At 43.3% G+C, this 16,281-nt stretch overlaps 1 protein-coding gene across 3 annotated transcripts in view; it reads right to left on the bottom strand.

The window, feature by feature from the left end:
• LOC137384067 (N-myc proto-oncogene protein-like) overlaps positions 1 to 12,978 on the bottom strand; it is a 37,935-nt gene extending 24,957 nt beyond the window's left edge. Inside the window, exon 1 of one of the 3 annotated variants that reach the window (XM_068057635.1) lies at positions 12,906 to 12,978. The gene's annotated coding sequence lies outside the window, so the exon portion shown is untranslated. Of the gene's footprint in view, positions 1 to 12,883 lie in introns of all 3 variants that reach the window. The other 2 variants (XM_068057636.1, XM_068057637.1) reach the window with 2 other exon arrangements.
• Between the last annotated feature and the right edge of the window lie 3,303 nt (positions 12,979 to 16,281).

Below are 16,281 nucleotides of genomic sequence, written 5' to 3'. Positions count from 1 at the left end.
AACAAGGAGGATGGATAAAGTCTCTCATTGGCCTTCTGGAACCAGAGAAGCAAGCCCAAAAAGTGCACGTGTCCCAGCGAGGACTTCTAGACAATTTCAACTAAGGCCACTGAGACGCCACTTCCTTATTTAAATTCCATTTTTATTAAGGACTCTACTCCAACCTTCCAACTCTGTTTTTTCCCCTCTGTATCTATATATGTGTTTGTGTGCCTCTCATATGAATATGAGTGTGGATGCGTCACATATTTTAATCATTTTAACTGGTTTAGAGTGATAAGCTTAATTATCTTACATCTTTCTTGTTTAAACTCAAGAAAAGCTGTCTGATTGGTTCTTTTGCAAGTAAATATTAGAGCAGGGCTGTGCAACCTTTTCGGGCGGAGGGCCGCATTACAATTTTTGCTCGGCCCAGGGGTGGGGGCTGGCGAGCAAATTTTGAAAGATAAAGGCATTGAAAATTTATCTTACCAATAAAAACAACAACAAATGTGCATTGTTGTGAAGAAGCTTTAAATGAGAAGACTAATTTATTGATTTACTTTCTCGTCACTATATTGAAAACTGATTTAGTGACATACCTGGCATTGTTTTTGCTTGCATAAGTAGTCAATCTCTGCCCACACACTTGATGTAGCGATGCAAAGTATTCTGGATGGATGTTCATCTTTCAAGAGAGACCTTGATCTCTCTTCCCCCCCGCACTGTGTGTGTGTGTCTCGTTCTCTCTTCACCCCGGCCTCCCTCCCCTCTAGTACTAGGGGACACAGATTGAAAGTTTTGTGCAAAAGATGCAGGGGGAATATGAGGAAGCACTTTTTTACACAGTGGGTGGTAATGACCTGGAACTCGCTGCCCACAGGAGTGGTGGAAGCTGAGATGATCAATGACATCAAGAGGAAGTTGCATGGCCACCTGAGAGAAATAGACTCGCAGGGCAACGGGGATTGAGCCAGCGAGTGGGACTGACTGCATAGCTCCATGGAGAGCCGGCATGGCCTCAATAGACAGAATGGCCTCCTTCTGTGCTGTAAGTAAATGACTCTTTGGGCTGCATTTTAAAAGCCCGACGCCAAAATAGGCGTTGGGCGGAAAGATTTGTGGCCCGCACACACAGGACCCACGTCGTGGAGCCGCCGCCATTCCAAAGCCGCCCCCCCCAACAATGAGAGGGGGCGGACAAGCTGCCCCGGCAATGGTGTCCGATGCCATTTTTAAAGGGCTTTGAGCCCTAAATGGCCATTTGAATTTTTAAAGGAAAATTACATCTCACATTATTAAAAGTGATTGAAAATGTTTTGCCATCCTGTCTCCTACCCCCTCAAATAGCCTCACATTAAATTCACTGCTCGCTCACGCCCAATATACGCGCCTTGATGAAGTGACCTTCTACTCCCTGAAGTTCAGACACTTTAACCCTCAACCCCTTCTCATCACCCCCCCCCAACCAATCCGAGGATTTGACCCCACTCTCCCACTCCTGCACTGAGAAATGTTCCTCTCCACCCCCCTCCCCACAGGAGTTGCCCTCGTTTCTCCGAATGAGGATTCGAAGGCACAGCATTGCCGACTGCCGGAATGAAGATCGGAACCTGCTCTCAGAATAGCTGTGGCTAGCATGTTAATAAAAGGTAAGTATCCATTTGCAGAATTTAATGCTGATCCCGTCGCCAAATGGCGGCGGTGGGGGCGGGGGGGTGTGGGGGGGAGTGCTGCCATGAGGCCTCGCCGCCGCTGAGATCAGTACGGCCCTGCTGGTGTCGGTTTCGGTGGCGGGCCTCATCCGTTGAGATCTTCATTACCCACCCCCCGCCACCGTTCCCGGAATAGGAGAGCCTTTAAAATCCAGCCCTTTGACTCTCTCTCCCCCCTCTCTCGCCACCTCCGTGTCTCCAGTGTTCCCTGCTCCATCTTCCCCACTCCCCGCTGAGTGTTCCCCGCTGTCTCTGACCCCCCCGTCTCTCTGTCCCCCCCCCCCCCCGCTCTTCCCCCTCTCTCTGTCTCCCCCTCCCCCTTTTGCTCTCTCGCTGTCCCCTCTCTCTGTCTCTCTGCCCCTTTCTCTCTCTCTCTCCCATCTTGGTCCCTGTCCCCCCCCTCACTCCCTCCCACTCTCTCACATAATTGCAGAGAGTGGAACGCTCAACAGATGGTTGGTCAGTTCCTTTTAAAAACATTGCGCTGCCAGTTTCACAGCTGACAGCTGCTAACATCGGCAACAGCCGTTCGCCAACAGACTTGGAGTTTTCCGGCGGGCTTTAAAAAAAAGGTCAAAGCCTGCCGGAAAACCTCGAGTCTGTTGGGGAACAGCAGTTCCCGATGTTAGCAGCTGTCAGCTGCGAAACTGACAGCGCAATGTTTTTCAAAAGGCCGCTCTATAAGAAGAAGACAAAGGGACATTTTTAATCTCCAGTCGTGGTGAGGATGAAGAACGGCCCCAGGAACAGTTCACATCCGCAGGCTGGATGGAAACGTTTGGCGGGCTGGATCCTGGCCCGTGGACCATATGTTGATCAACCCTGTATTAGAGTAACAGGAGCAAGTGCTCACTGAGTTGGTAAGTTAAATCACTGTGTTAAAAGGATAAACCCTGTTGCGGTCAAACCAGAGAAGGGGCAAAAGGGGAGCCTGAGACCCCTTCCTCATCTGGTCATAACAGATGCCATACCTCAGTCAAATGCTGCCTAGATGTCAAGGGCAGTCACTCTCTCCTCACCTCTGGAGTTCAGCTCTTTTGTCCATGTTTGAACCAAGGCTGTAATGAGGTCAGGAGCTGAGTGGCCCTGGCGGAACCCAAACTGAGAGTCACCGAGCAGGTTAGTGCTGAGCAAGTGACGATTGATAGCACTGTTGGTGACCCCTTCCATCTGATGATCGGAAGTAGACTGAGCTAATTGGCCAGGTTGGATTTGTCCTGCTTTTTGTGCAAAGGACATACCTGGGCAATTTTCAACATTACTGGATAGATACCAATGTTGTAGCTGTACTGGAATAGCTTGGCTAGGGATGCAACTAGATCCGGAGCACAAGTCCTTAGTACTATTGCCAGATTGTTGTCAGGGCCATAGCCTTTGCAGTATCCAGTGCCTTCAGCTGTTTCTTGATATCACGTGGAGTGAATCAGATTGGCTGAAGACTGGCATCTGTGATGCTGTGGACCTCAGGAGGAGGCCGAGATGTATCTTGCACTTGGCACTTCTAGCTGAAGATGGATACAAATGCTTCAGTCTTGTCTTTTGCACTGATGTGCTGGGCTCCCCCATCGTTGAGGATGGCGATGTTTGTGGAGCCTCCTCCTCCTGTCAGTTGTTTCATTGCCCACCACCATTCACGACTGGATGTGGCAGGACTGCAGAGCTTAGATCTGATCAATTGGTTGTGGGATCATTTAGTCCTGTCTATTGCATATATATCAAAAATGCAGTGGTCCTAGCACTGACCCTTGGGGAACACCACTGTCTACCATCCTCCAATCTATAAAACAACCCGTTACCATGACTCGCTGTTTTCTGTCCTTGAGCCGATATTTTATCCAAGCTGACACTGACCCTCCTATTCCATGAGCTTCAGTTTTATTATCTAGGCTTATATTTGGTACTTTGTCAAACACTTCTTAAAATCCATATAAACAACATCCATTGCTTTCCCTTCATCAACTTTCTTGTTACTTCATCAAAAAATTCCATTAGGTGAGTCAAACATGATCTGCCTTTTGCAAATCAAAGCTGGCTCTCCTTAATTAACTCACATTTCTTCAAGTGCCCATTTCTTTTTTTCCCCTGATTATTGTTTCTAAAACCTTACCCATCACTGATGTTAAACTGACCGGCCTGTAGTTACTAGGAATGTCCTTCACCCTTTCTTGAATAAAGCTGTCACATTTGCCACTTTCCAATCCTCTGGCACATCCCCCGTATCTAGGGAGGGTTGGGCAATTGAAAGCCCTTCTGCTATCTCCACTCCCACTTTCTTCAGAAACTTGGGATGCAAGCTATCCGGACCAGGCGACTTATCCACTGTAAAAATAGCCAGCCTTTCCAGGGCACCGAATCCAATACCTCTACCATCGCCGTTTCTGCCAATATTTTGTCAGTATCCTCTCCCTTAGTAAACACCAATACAAAGTATTCATTAAGTATTCTAGCCTTGCCCTGTGCAATAAGCATAGTTCACCCTCTTTGTCCTGAATAGACCCCACTCCACCTCTTACTTAAAATAAAAACAAGAAATGCTGGAACCACTCAGCAGGTCTGGCAGCATCTGTGGAAAGAGAAGCAGAGTTAACGTTTCGGGTCAGTGACCCTTCTTCGGAAATGCTTCCACCTCTTACTACCCGCTTACTATTTACATGCCGGTAGAAGATTTTTATGTTAACTGCCATTCTATTCTCATATTCTCTCTTTGCCAGTCATATTTTCCTCTTGACTTTCCCTCTCAACTTATTGTATTTGGCCTGGTTCTTGCTTGAAGAATTCACCTGACATGCATCATACACCCTCTTTTTTGTTTCATCATATTCTCTATCTCCCTCGTTATCCAAGGAGCCCTGGTTTTGTTTCCCCTGCCTTTCCCCCTTGTTGGAATGTACCTAGCCTGTACCTGAAAAATCTCCTCCTTAAAGATCACCCATTGCTGTATTACAGTTTTCTTGTCAAACTTTGGTTCCCTGTTACCCTGGCTAGATCCCCTCTAATCTCATTGAAGTTAGCCCTCTTCCAATTGAGGCGTTAGACTCATAGAGTTATACAGCACAGAAACAGGCCCTTTGGCCCACCGTATCTGCGCTGGCCATCAAGCCTCTCTATTCTAATTCAATTTTCTAGCACTTGGCCTGCAGCCTTGTATGTTATGGCGTTGCAAGTGCTCATCTAAATACTTCTTAAATGTTGTGAGGGTTCCTGCCTCTACCACCCCTTCAGGCAGTGTGTTCCAGATTCCAACCACCCTCTGGGTGAAAAATGTTTTCCTCAAATCCCCTCTAAACCTCCTGCCACTTACCTTAAATCTATGCCCCCTGGTTATTAACACCTCCGCTAAGGGAAACAGTTTCTTCCTATCTACTCTATCTATGCCCTTCATAATTTTGTACACCTCAATCAGGTCCCCCTCAGCCTTCTCTGCTCCAAGGAAAACAACATTAGCCTATCCAGTGTATCTTCATAGCTGAAATGTTCCAACCCAGGCAATATCCCAGTGAATCTCCTCTGCACCCTCTCCAGTACAATCACATCCTTCCGAAAGTGTGGTGACCAGAACTGTACACAGTACTCCAGCTGTGGCCTAACTAACGTTTTATGCAGCTCCATCATAACCTCCCTGCTCTTATATTCTATGCCTCGGCTAATAAAGGCAAGTATCCCATATGCCTTCCTAACCACCTTATCTACCTGTGCTGCTGCCTTCAGTGATCTATGAACAAGTGCACCAAGGTCCCTCTGACCCTCTGTACTTCCTATGGTCCTACCATCCATTGTATGTTCCCTTGCCTTGTTAGTCCTTCCAAAATGCATCACCTTACACTTCTCAGGATTAAATTCCATTTGCCACTGCTCTGTCCATCTTACCAGCCCATCTATATCGTCCTGTAATCGAAGGCTTTTCTCCTCACTATTTACGACACCATCAATTTTCGTGTCATCTGCGAACTTACTGATCATACCACCTATATTCACGTCTGAAACATTAATGTACACTACAAACAGCAAAGATCCCAACACAGATCCCTGCGGTACACTACTGGTCACAGCCTTCCAATCGCAAAAACAACCCTCAACCATCAACCTCTGCCTCCTGCCACGAAGCCAATTTTGGATCCAATTTGCCAAATTGCCCTGGATCCAATGGGCTCTTACCTTCTTAACCAATCTCCCATGCGAGACCTTATCAAAAGCCTAAACGTTCTACTTTGGATTTTTCCTTGCTCTTTTCCATTGCTAATATAAACCTTATGATACAATGATCTTATCCAAGTATTCCCCCACAGACAGTTGGTCCACTTGGCCCACCTCCAGCACCAGATAAGGAAGTTCTCCTGAACACATTTCAGAAATTCCTCCCTCTCCTTACTTTTCACTCTAACATTATCCCAGTCAATATTTGGGTAATTAAAGTCCCCCAGTATCACCATTCCATAGTTCTTGCACATCTTTGTGAGTTCCCTGCAGATTTGTTCCTCTATCTCTCACTATTTGGAGGCCTATACAATATCCCCAGTAGCGTGATCATATATTTTTTGCCTCTCAACTCTAACCAAATCAATTCTGTCTTTGCACCCTCAAGTACATCCTCCCTTTCCAACACTACAATGTCTTCCCTAATCAGTATTGCCACCCCAACTCTCTTTTTTACTTCCCCATCATTTCTGAACACTTTGTATCCTTGAATTTTAAGCACCCAACCCTCACCATTTATAAGCCACGTTTCCATTATCACCACTACATCCTATTCCCACACTCTTGCCACTTTTGTGAATTGGAGTGATGCATCTTGATCTTTATCGGGAATTTTCACTAGAAACTAAGAGGATACATTGGTGTACAGTAAATGGATTGAACATGGAGGACCACCAAAGTGCAGTCATACAATCTCTAAGGCAAGTTGGAAAAGTGGGCTATTGTATTTTGCAAGAAGTGGTGCTCAGTGTTTGTCCTTGAGGAGACAGAAATGAACAAGAATGAGTCTGTTGAAGACTGGCCCTGACTCAGCCATGTAGGAAATATCAGGAAAACCCCAAAGGTAAAATATTTCAATGAGTCAGATGCTGCGCAAAACATGTTTTTTGTATGGCACAGTAAGCACACTGTCCTGGCAGGGAGTAAGTTTAAATCTCGCCGAGATTAATGGATGAAAGTCTCTGATGGCTGTGAGGGTTCAGCAGGAAATGGGTTTGGTCAATTTCCAACCAGCCCTGAGTGCCAAATTACCCTTGATTTAACACAAGCCTGACAGGCCTGGCAAGTGAAAAGCATTGGTCCATTTCTGTTGATACTTGCTGAAGAATTCGTACTGCGCGATGTCACCTGAATTAAAATTGTGCAGAACATTTTGATTCAATCCAGCTAAGAACAAGCTAGAAAAAAAAGCCAGTGACCCTTTATTTTTTACACAAAGAGATGAGAAAGTATAATGTGCTGTAAAGGAGGTGGTTTCTACTTTTGATTCTCTCCCGCGTATTTTTTTCAGCTGTATGACTAACACTTGCCAATGTGGGGTTGGTTCAGCATATTGCAAATCGGGGCTAACTTTTCTCCTTTATCACTCCCAAAGCAAAGCTTCATGCACCATGGTCATGTATCAGGAATTCAGACATACAACTGGTTCAATAACAACAGATTGAATTTATATAGTGTATTTCAATATTAAAACATCCCAAGGTGCTTCACAAGAATGTTATCAAACAAAACTGAGACAAAGAATAAGACATTAAGACAGGTGACCAAATGCTTGGTCACAAAGGTAAGTTTTAAGCAGGGTCTTAAAGGAGAGAGGTGGAGAGGCAAGAGACATTTAGGGAGGGAATTCCAGAACTAAATGGCTGGAGGCACCGTCACCACTGGTGGGGCGAGGAAGTGGGGACTGCACAAGATGCTAGAATTGGAGGAATGCAGAGTTCTTGAAGGGCCGGTGGAAGTTACAGTTGGGGGGAAGGTTCACATGAAGGGAGATTTAGAAGGTTAGCAAGAAAGGAAAAGGCAACAGTGCAGGGTAGCAATACAGGTAATGATAAGCAGAGTGTGACAGGAAGAGACAGAGTGTACAAACATAGCAGTGCACCAGAAAATAGGCTCAGATTAGGGAAAAATGGTAAAAAGGCAGAATTTGAGGCTCTTTATCTGAATGCACACAGCATGCATAGCTCTGTTAATAAGGGATGAGTTCAATATACTAGTGAGAAATGATCTTGGCTCGGAAGCACAAGATGCAGAATCAGTTTGGATGGAGATAAGAAATAGTAAGGGAAATAAGTCACTGATGGGAGCAGTTTATAGACTACCTAACAGTAGCTACACTGTAAGACAGAGTATAAATCAAGAAATAATGGGGGCTTGGAAGAAAGATACTGCAATAATCCTGAGGGATTTTAATCTTCGTATCGATTGGACAAATCAAATTGGCAAAATTAACCTTGAGGATCAGTTCATAGAGTGTATTTGGGATAGTTTCTTTGGACAATACATTCCGGAACCAACCAGGGAACAGTTTTTTTAGTCCTGGTAATGTGTATTGAAACTGGATTAATTAATGATCTCATAGTAAAGGATCCTCTAGGCAAGAGTGATCATAACATGATAGAATTTCACATTCAGTTTGAGGTTGAGAAACATGGGTCTGGAACTAGATTCTTAAACTTAAATAAAAGCAATTACAAAGGCATGAAGACAGAATTGGCTCAGTGGACTGGGAAAATGGGCTAAATGGTAACATGGTAGATAAGCAGTGGAAGACACTTAAAGAGATATTTCATAAGTCTCATCAAAGATATACACCATTACGAGAAGGATGCACCATTCGTGCCTAACTAAGAAAGTTAAGGTGGTATCAAAAGAAAAGGCATACATTGCTGTGAAAATTAGTGGTTGGCCAGAAGATTGGGAAAATTTTAGGAACCAGAAAATGATGGCTAACAAAAAAGGGAAAAATTAGAATATGAGAGTAAACAAGCAAGAAATATAAAAACAGAAGTAAAAGCTTCTACAAGTTTATAAAAAGGATGTGAGTAACTAAAGTAAGTGTTGGTCCCTTGGAGGATGAGACTGGGGAATTAGTAATTGGAAACAAGGAAATGGCAGAGGCTTTGAACAAGTATTTTGTCTTCATGGAAGAAGACACAAAAAATATCCCAAGAACAGTAGAAAGTCAAAGGGCCAAAGGGAGGGAGAAACTTAAAACAATCACTATCACTACAGAAAAAGGACCCGGTTTCAGTTCTGGGTATTGCCTGAGCGGAGTTTGCAAGTTCTCCCTGTGACCGCGTGGGTTTCCTCCGGGTGCTTCGGTTTCCTCCCACATGCCAAAGACTTGCGGGTTGATAGGTAAATTGGCCATTGTAAATTGCCCCTAGTGTAGGTAGGTGGTATGAGAATTGAGGATAAGTGGGGATGTGAGAGGGAAATGGGATTAATGTAGGATTAGTATAAATGGGTGGTTGATGGTCGGCATGGACTCGTTGGGCCAAAGGGCCTGTTTTGGTGCTGTATCTCTCTATGACTCTATGACTACTAGAAGGGCGTGGAGGCTTTGGAGAGGGTACAGAGGAGGTTTACTAGGATGTTGCCTGGTCTGGAGGGCATTAGCTATGAGGAGAGGTTGGAAAAACTCGGATTGTTTTCACTGGAACGACGGAGGTGGAGGGGCGACATGATAGAGGTTTACAAAGTTATGAGCGGCCTGGACAGAGTGGATAGTCAGAAGCTTTTTCCCAGTGTGGAAGAGTCAGTTACTAGGGGACAGAGGGTTAAGGTGCGAGGGGCAAAGTTTAGAGGGGATGTGCGAGGCAAGTTTTTTACACAGAGGGTGGTGAGTGCCTGGAACTTGCTGCCAGGGGAGGTGGTGGAAGTAGATACGATAGCAACGTTTAAGAGACATCTTGACAAATATATGAATAGGAAGGGAATAGAGGGATATGGGCCCCGGAAGTGCAGAAGGTTTTAGTTTAGGCAGGCATCAAGATCGGCAGGCTTGGAGGGCCGAATGGCCTGTTCCTGTGCTGTACTGTTCTTTGTTCTTTGTTCTTTGACTAAAGGCTAACAAGTTCTCTGGACCTGATGCCTGCATCCTATGGTCTTAAAAGAAGTGGCTGCAGAGATAGTGGATGCATTGGTTGTAATCCTCAAAAATTCCCTAGTTTCTGGAAAGGTCCCAGCGGATTGGAAAACTGCAAATGTAACACCTCTATTCAAGAAAGGAAGTGGGGCAACAGAAAGCAGGAAACTATAGGCAAGTTAGCCTAACATTTGTCTTTGGGAAAATGCTGGAATCCATTATTAAGGAAGCAGTAGCAGGACATTTAGAAAATCATAATGCAATCAGGCAGAGTCAACATGGTTTAATGAAAGGGAAATCGTGTTTGACAAATTTATTAAAGCTCTTTGAGGATGTAACAATCAGGGTGGATAAAGGGGAACCAGTAAATGTAGTGTATTTAGATTTCCAAAAGGCATTTGATAAGGTACCACATAAAATGATACTGCACAAGATAGGAGCTCATGGTGTTGGAGGTAATATATTAGAACAGATAGAGGATTAGCTAACTAACAAGAAACAGAGAGTCAGGTTAAACGGGTCATTTTCAAGTTGGCAAACTGTAACTATTGGAGTGCCACAGGTATCAGTGCTGGGGCCTCAACTATATACAATCTATATAATAACTGGATGAAGGGACCGAGTGTATTGTAGCCAAATTTGCTGACAATACAAAGATAGGTAGGAAAGCAAGTTGTGAGGAGGATACAAAGAGTCTGCAAATTGATATAGATAGGTTAAGTGAGTGGTCAAAATTTTGGCAAGTGGAGTATAATGTGGAAAAATGTGAGGTTTTCCACTTTGGCAGGAAGAATAGAAAAGCAGAATATTATTTAAATGGAGAGAGACTGCAGAATGCTGCAGTACAGAGGACATTGGGTATTCTCATGTATGAATCACAAAAAGTTAGTATGCAGGTACAGCAATTAACAAGGAAGGCAAACGGAATGTTGGCCTTTATTGCGAGGGGGATGGAGTATAAAAGTAGGGAAGTCTTGCTACAACTGTACAGGGCATTGGTGAGACCACACCTAGAGTACTGTGTACAACTTTCGTCGCCTTATTTAAGGAGGGATATACTTGCATTGGAGGCAATTCAGGGAAAGTTAACTAGATTGATTCCTGGGATGAAAGGGTTGCCTTATGAGGAAAGGTTGAGCAGGCTGGGTCTATAATTGCAATTTAGAAGAATAAGAGGTGATTGAAATGAAACGTGTAAGATTCTGAGGGAGCTTGACAGGGTGGATGCTAAAAGGAGAATCTAGAACTAGGGGGCACAGTTTCAAAAAAAGGGATCTCCCTTTTAAGACAGAGATGAGGAGGAATTTCTTCTCTCAGAGGGTTGTTAATCTTTGGAATTCTCTATCCTACACAGCAGTGGAGGCTGGATCATTGAATATATTCAAGGCTGAGCTAGACATATTTCTGATCTGGAAGGGAGTAAAGAGTTATGGCAGAAAGGCAGAAAACTGGAGTTAAGGCCACAATCAGATCAGCCATGACCATGAAACCATTGTCAATTGTTGTAAAAACCCATCTGGTTCACTAATGTCCTTTAGGGAAGGAAATCTGCTGTCCTTACCTGGTCTGGCCTACATGTGACTCCAGACCCACGGCAATGTGGTTTACTCTTAAAATGCCCTCTGAAATGGCCTTGCAAGCCCTCAGTCCAAGGTCCAAGAGATGAACAATGATTGCTGGCCTAGCCAGTGACGCCCACATCCCACCAACGAATAAAATAAATGATCTTATTGAATGGTGGAGCAGGCTGTAAGCATCAGATGGACTACTCCTGCTCCTATTTCTTATGTTATTATGTTCTTGTGTTTTTACAGGGATAGGGAAGGGTGAGACCATAAAGAAATTTGAACACGAGGAGGAGAATATTATGATTCAGAGGCCCAGTTTTCACTCCATTAGTTTCCGATGTGTACATGCAAAGTAGACAAAAATTTACCCCATTGAGTCCATTACACTCATCAGACTGGATAACCCCTGTATGACCTGATGGCTTATGGAGTTACAGCTATGCTCACTCACGCATTCAGTTGAAACTTCCCATCCTGCGTACTCTTAAAATGCCTATTTGTTCACTATAGTTTTAAAGAGTAATGACATCTCCTCCTCTTTTGTCAGCCAAGCACAATTGATAGCAAGGAAAATGCCTGATCGAAGCCACAATCTTCCTGTGCACTTGAAATCAATTTTCACTTGGATTACTGGAGTCAGCAATAGAGGGTTTGATGAGGATTTGAATGGTTGCAACACAAGATATTGTGCAGAGAAAATGGAGGCTCTGGCATTCAGAATGAAGCATCAGAGTAACATGTTCTGGCTTTGCAGCCAGATTTTAGTTTTGCCCGTTCCACACCTGCTGAGTTGCCACGACATTTTGACGCATTTGCAGTAAAACAAGATGCACTGCAGCCACTCCCCAAGGTTTCTTTGTCAGCAAATCCTAAACCAGGAACCTGTACTGCCTAGAAGGACAAGGGCAGCAAGTGCATGGGAGCACCACCACTTCCAAGTCACGTACCACCCTGATACACAGATATTAGCATTCCTTCTTGGTTGCTTGGTCAAAATCCTGAAACTCCCTACACAACAGCACCTTGGGAGGGCCTTCACCATATGGGCTACAGCCATTCAAGAAGGCAGCTCACCACCACCTTCGCAAAGGCATTTAAGAATGGGCAATAAATGCTGACCTTGTCTGTGATCCTCACATCTGTGAATGAATAAATTAAGAAAAAAGGAAAAGAGGACAAAGGTATCTCAGAGGAAAGGCTCAGAAGGGTTTTCTCCACAAGTGATGTTAAGATTATGATAACAAGCAGATGTGAAAAATAACATTGGCCAAATGGAGTTGCAGCTCTAAGTCCAGTTCTAAACATTTTCTCCCAGGATATTTTCTCTATAAATAGAAAGCAATAGGATGAAACAACAGAGTGGCCATAGAATGTTTCAGCGCAGAGGAGGTTGTTTGGCCAAGCTCTTTGAAAGAGCTATCCAATTAGCCTCACTCCCCTGTTTTATCCCCGTGGCCCTGCAATTTTTTCTTTTCAAGGTTATATTCTATTCCCTTTGGAAATTTAGTATTCAATCTACTTCCACCACCCATTCAGTCTCGATAATAACAACTTACTGCGTAAAAAAATTCTCCTCACCTCTGTTTCTTTTGGTCAAATCATGATATTTACACCAGTGAAGAGGGAAGCGAACATCAGTCCTGCTTGAAAGTTCAGCACAACAATACAATGTACGCTCTGTACAGGCATCCATTACTCACACATTCAAAGACCAAGATGTCAGGACACAATGTTCTAAATGTTTCTTGCGAAATGATAAATAGTAAAAACAAGGGCAGCATTTTTCAGTCAGTTGGAACTGTGGCTGAAGCTTCCTTTACAAATTAATCTCCCTGTGCTGATTGTGCATTTTACAAAATACACTCAACCAAAATCCTATAATTGTAAAATAGTCTTCAGGGCATTGCAAGCTTCGAATAGCAACTGCCCTGTACTTATGGACACTGGAGAGCCTCAAAGAAGCACAAAGGATGAAAGATACTCATTGCAACACCTGAAGGTTCACTCAGTCGTCTTCAGTCACACAAGTGTACCATGCTTCAGCTCTTCACATCAGTAACTGGCTTTTTAATGCTCCCTGGATACTTTATTCCCTCATGTTTAGGTCAATACACTCCCCCGTGCATTTTACTCAAAACACTAATGAAAAGGAGGCTTAATTGGCAAAGTATATTTAAAAAGAGTAACAACCTTTTAAAATAAAAAAATGAATTGTCAGGAATAATATAATTGTGCTTTTGTTCTGTTATGGTGTATTTTTAAATATATTTTTGCTTAAACTTTAAGTGTCGATGGTAACTAAAAATGACTAAAAATGTTTTGGCAGTGAGGAAGCATTAATTAATAATTACACTCATGGCTGTGGGCTCTCTGAGTTCATGAACGCAGAAGGTTGGGGGTTCAAGTCCCAATTAAGAGCCTTAAGCACAACATCTAGGCTGACACTGAGGGAGAGCCGCACTGATCGAGGTGATGCCTTTCGATGAGCTGTTATACCGAGGCTCCGTCTGCCCCACTTTGGTAGATGTAAAAGATCCAATGGCACTTTTCAAAGAGCAGGAGAGTTTCCATGGTGTTCCAGTTAATATTTATCCTTCAACCAACATCAGTAGGAGCAGATGATCTGGTCATTTATCTTGCTGGTGTTTGTGGGATCTTGCTGTTCATAAACGGGCTCTGTGTTTTTTACATTACAACAGTGACTACACTTCAAAAGGACTTCATTGGCTAGATAGCACTTTGTGATATCCTGATGCTGTGAATAGTGCTACAGAAATGCAAGTTCTTTTAATCTTTTACAAACATTTAATTCAATTTCCTCACAATTTGGGCTTACTGCCTGCTTTAGGTCAATCCTTGTGTAGTTAATATTAACATTCACTATTTAAACAAAATCAGGATCATAAATGGCCTTCATTCAGAAGTAGCACAACAAGAGATAAGCTGGACCTGATACAAGGTTTTGATCAGCTCAAGATGGGTGTTCTTACGGAGGATTCCAGAAACCTGCCAGCAATTCAGTCTTGAATCACACTCAGTGTCAATTTACAGGTTGCAGTAGTGGTTATGTTACTGGATTCATAATCCAGATGCCTGGAGAATATGGATTCAAATCCTACTGTGGTAGCTTGAGAATTTGAATTAATGTTAAAAAAAGAAATCTGGAAATATGAAACTGGCTTCAGTGACTGTGAAGCCGTCTGTTGCAAAAAGCAAAAGGATTCACTAAGGTCCTTTAGGGGAAGGAAACCTGTCATCCTGACCCAGTCTAGCCTATATATGACTCAAGTCCCCTACCAATGTGGTTGACTCTAGCAGTCCCCTAAAGCAGCTTAACCAAGCCACTTGATTGCATTACACTGGAGTGGTTCAAGGCCCCTCGCAAGGTAATAATGCCCACCTCCTGGGACTGAATAAAAAAACAAGCTAGGGAGGCCTGATCATCTCTGTGCCAGAGGCTGGCTCAGCCTTGGTGTTTAACTGTAAGCTTCAACAGTTTATACCTCTACCATATACATAAATATATTCTTCCGTCTACCACACCCACTGCGCCCCCCCCGACGAAAATTCCTCTTTCCAGATCTCCTCAATCTTTGTGTCATTGCCAGCCCCTAATTGGTACATGGATGATATGTTCCCAGGTTCCCGCCAATGCTGCTCTGAAATTACTATGGGAAGCAGCTCAGTGCAACCCTCTAGTCATGCCCAGTAAAGATATAACATATTCCTACTTTCAAGACACAAACTTTATTCAAGGTGGACTCTTTAAAATTGACTTTACCTTTTAAAAAAAGGTGGCCTGTGCATTTGAACACTGCCTTACTGGATGGTAAGGACAAAAGGATATATTCCAGGCTAAGATGTGTCAATTACACCCATCCTGAAACCATCAACAGATATTGCTGAATTGAATGGGTTCTTTTGAAATAAGATGCGAAGTAGCCACAATGTAACTGGATTACACACATCTGGACATTAATGGATGTCCAAGGATTCCGCATCCTGCTCCATTGTTTGGTCACATCAGGGGAGAAAACCATGTGTTAGGTACCTGAAATGCTAATGATGAATTGTGACCCTAGAAAAGTAACCCTCTGGAGAGAGAGAGAGGGACATCACAGCAACATCACAGAAAAACAGTCCTGCTAATTCTACGCTTCAACTTAGTGCAGCAGAGAACTGAAAGTGGCCCATCACCTCCAATCTTAAATCTTAACCACCAGCAATCTACAACACTTCAACAAATCAAGACTACAAACAACCCAGGCCTGCATCTTTAACAGATACTGTTCTATTGGAAGATTCAACAGGTTTACCATAAACTACAAACACCTACCACACCTTGAACCCTTACCCTTTGCCTTCTATCTATCTTCTCTTGAGAGTGTATGTGAGAGTGAATGCTTGCAAGAGTGGTGTTGCGAACATTTCAGGGAATGAATATTGTTCAATAAATAATTAATCTTCTGTTTTAAGCCTATAAGAAAACCTGCCATTCTCTGTTTCTTTGGCAAGTAAACACTCAAGGGCTAACTAATCATTTTAAACATAACACGATTGTAGTCAGTTAAGACGTGAACAGTGGGAGCCACCCATACCCCTTACCACCTGACAGTAACAAATTGGGGCTCGAAGCCGGGATATTTTGAACAATCAGATTAAATGAGAGATTTGAAAAAAGGGGGGAAATTGACCTCTAAAACTATGGAAAATTGAGCAAACAGGTTTTCTCATATCAGTCTTTTTTTTCTCTACAGTGCTAGAAACAAAAGATATGGTCACATTTAATACTGAAGAGTTTGTAGAGCAGGGAGACATATCCCATGATAAGTTAAATAAATTAAGTATTGAAGATTTAAAAAGATTAGATGTCCAGGTATGAGTCACTTTCAAACAGAAAACAAAGAGACCTGAAATAGTGAAGAGTAGAGCTAACTATTTTAAACTTACCCTG

This window comes from Heterodontus francisci, chromosome 25 (assembly GCF_036365525.1).
Source record: "Heterodontus francisci isolate sHetFra1 chromosome 25, sHetFra1.hap1, whole genome shotgun sequence".
Classification (NCBI taxonomy): Eukaryota; Metazoa; Chordata; class Chondrichthyes; order Heterodontiformes; family Heterodontidae; genus Heterodontus; species Heterodontus francisci.
The sequence above is the reverse complement of the archived record's forward strand: the minus strand, read 5'-3'. Positions and strand labels throughout refer to the sequence as shown.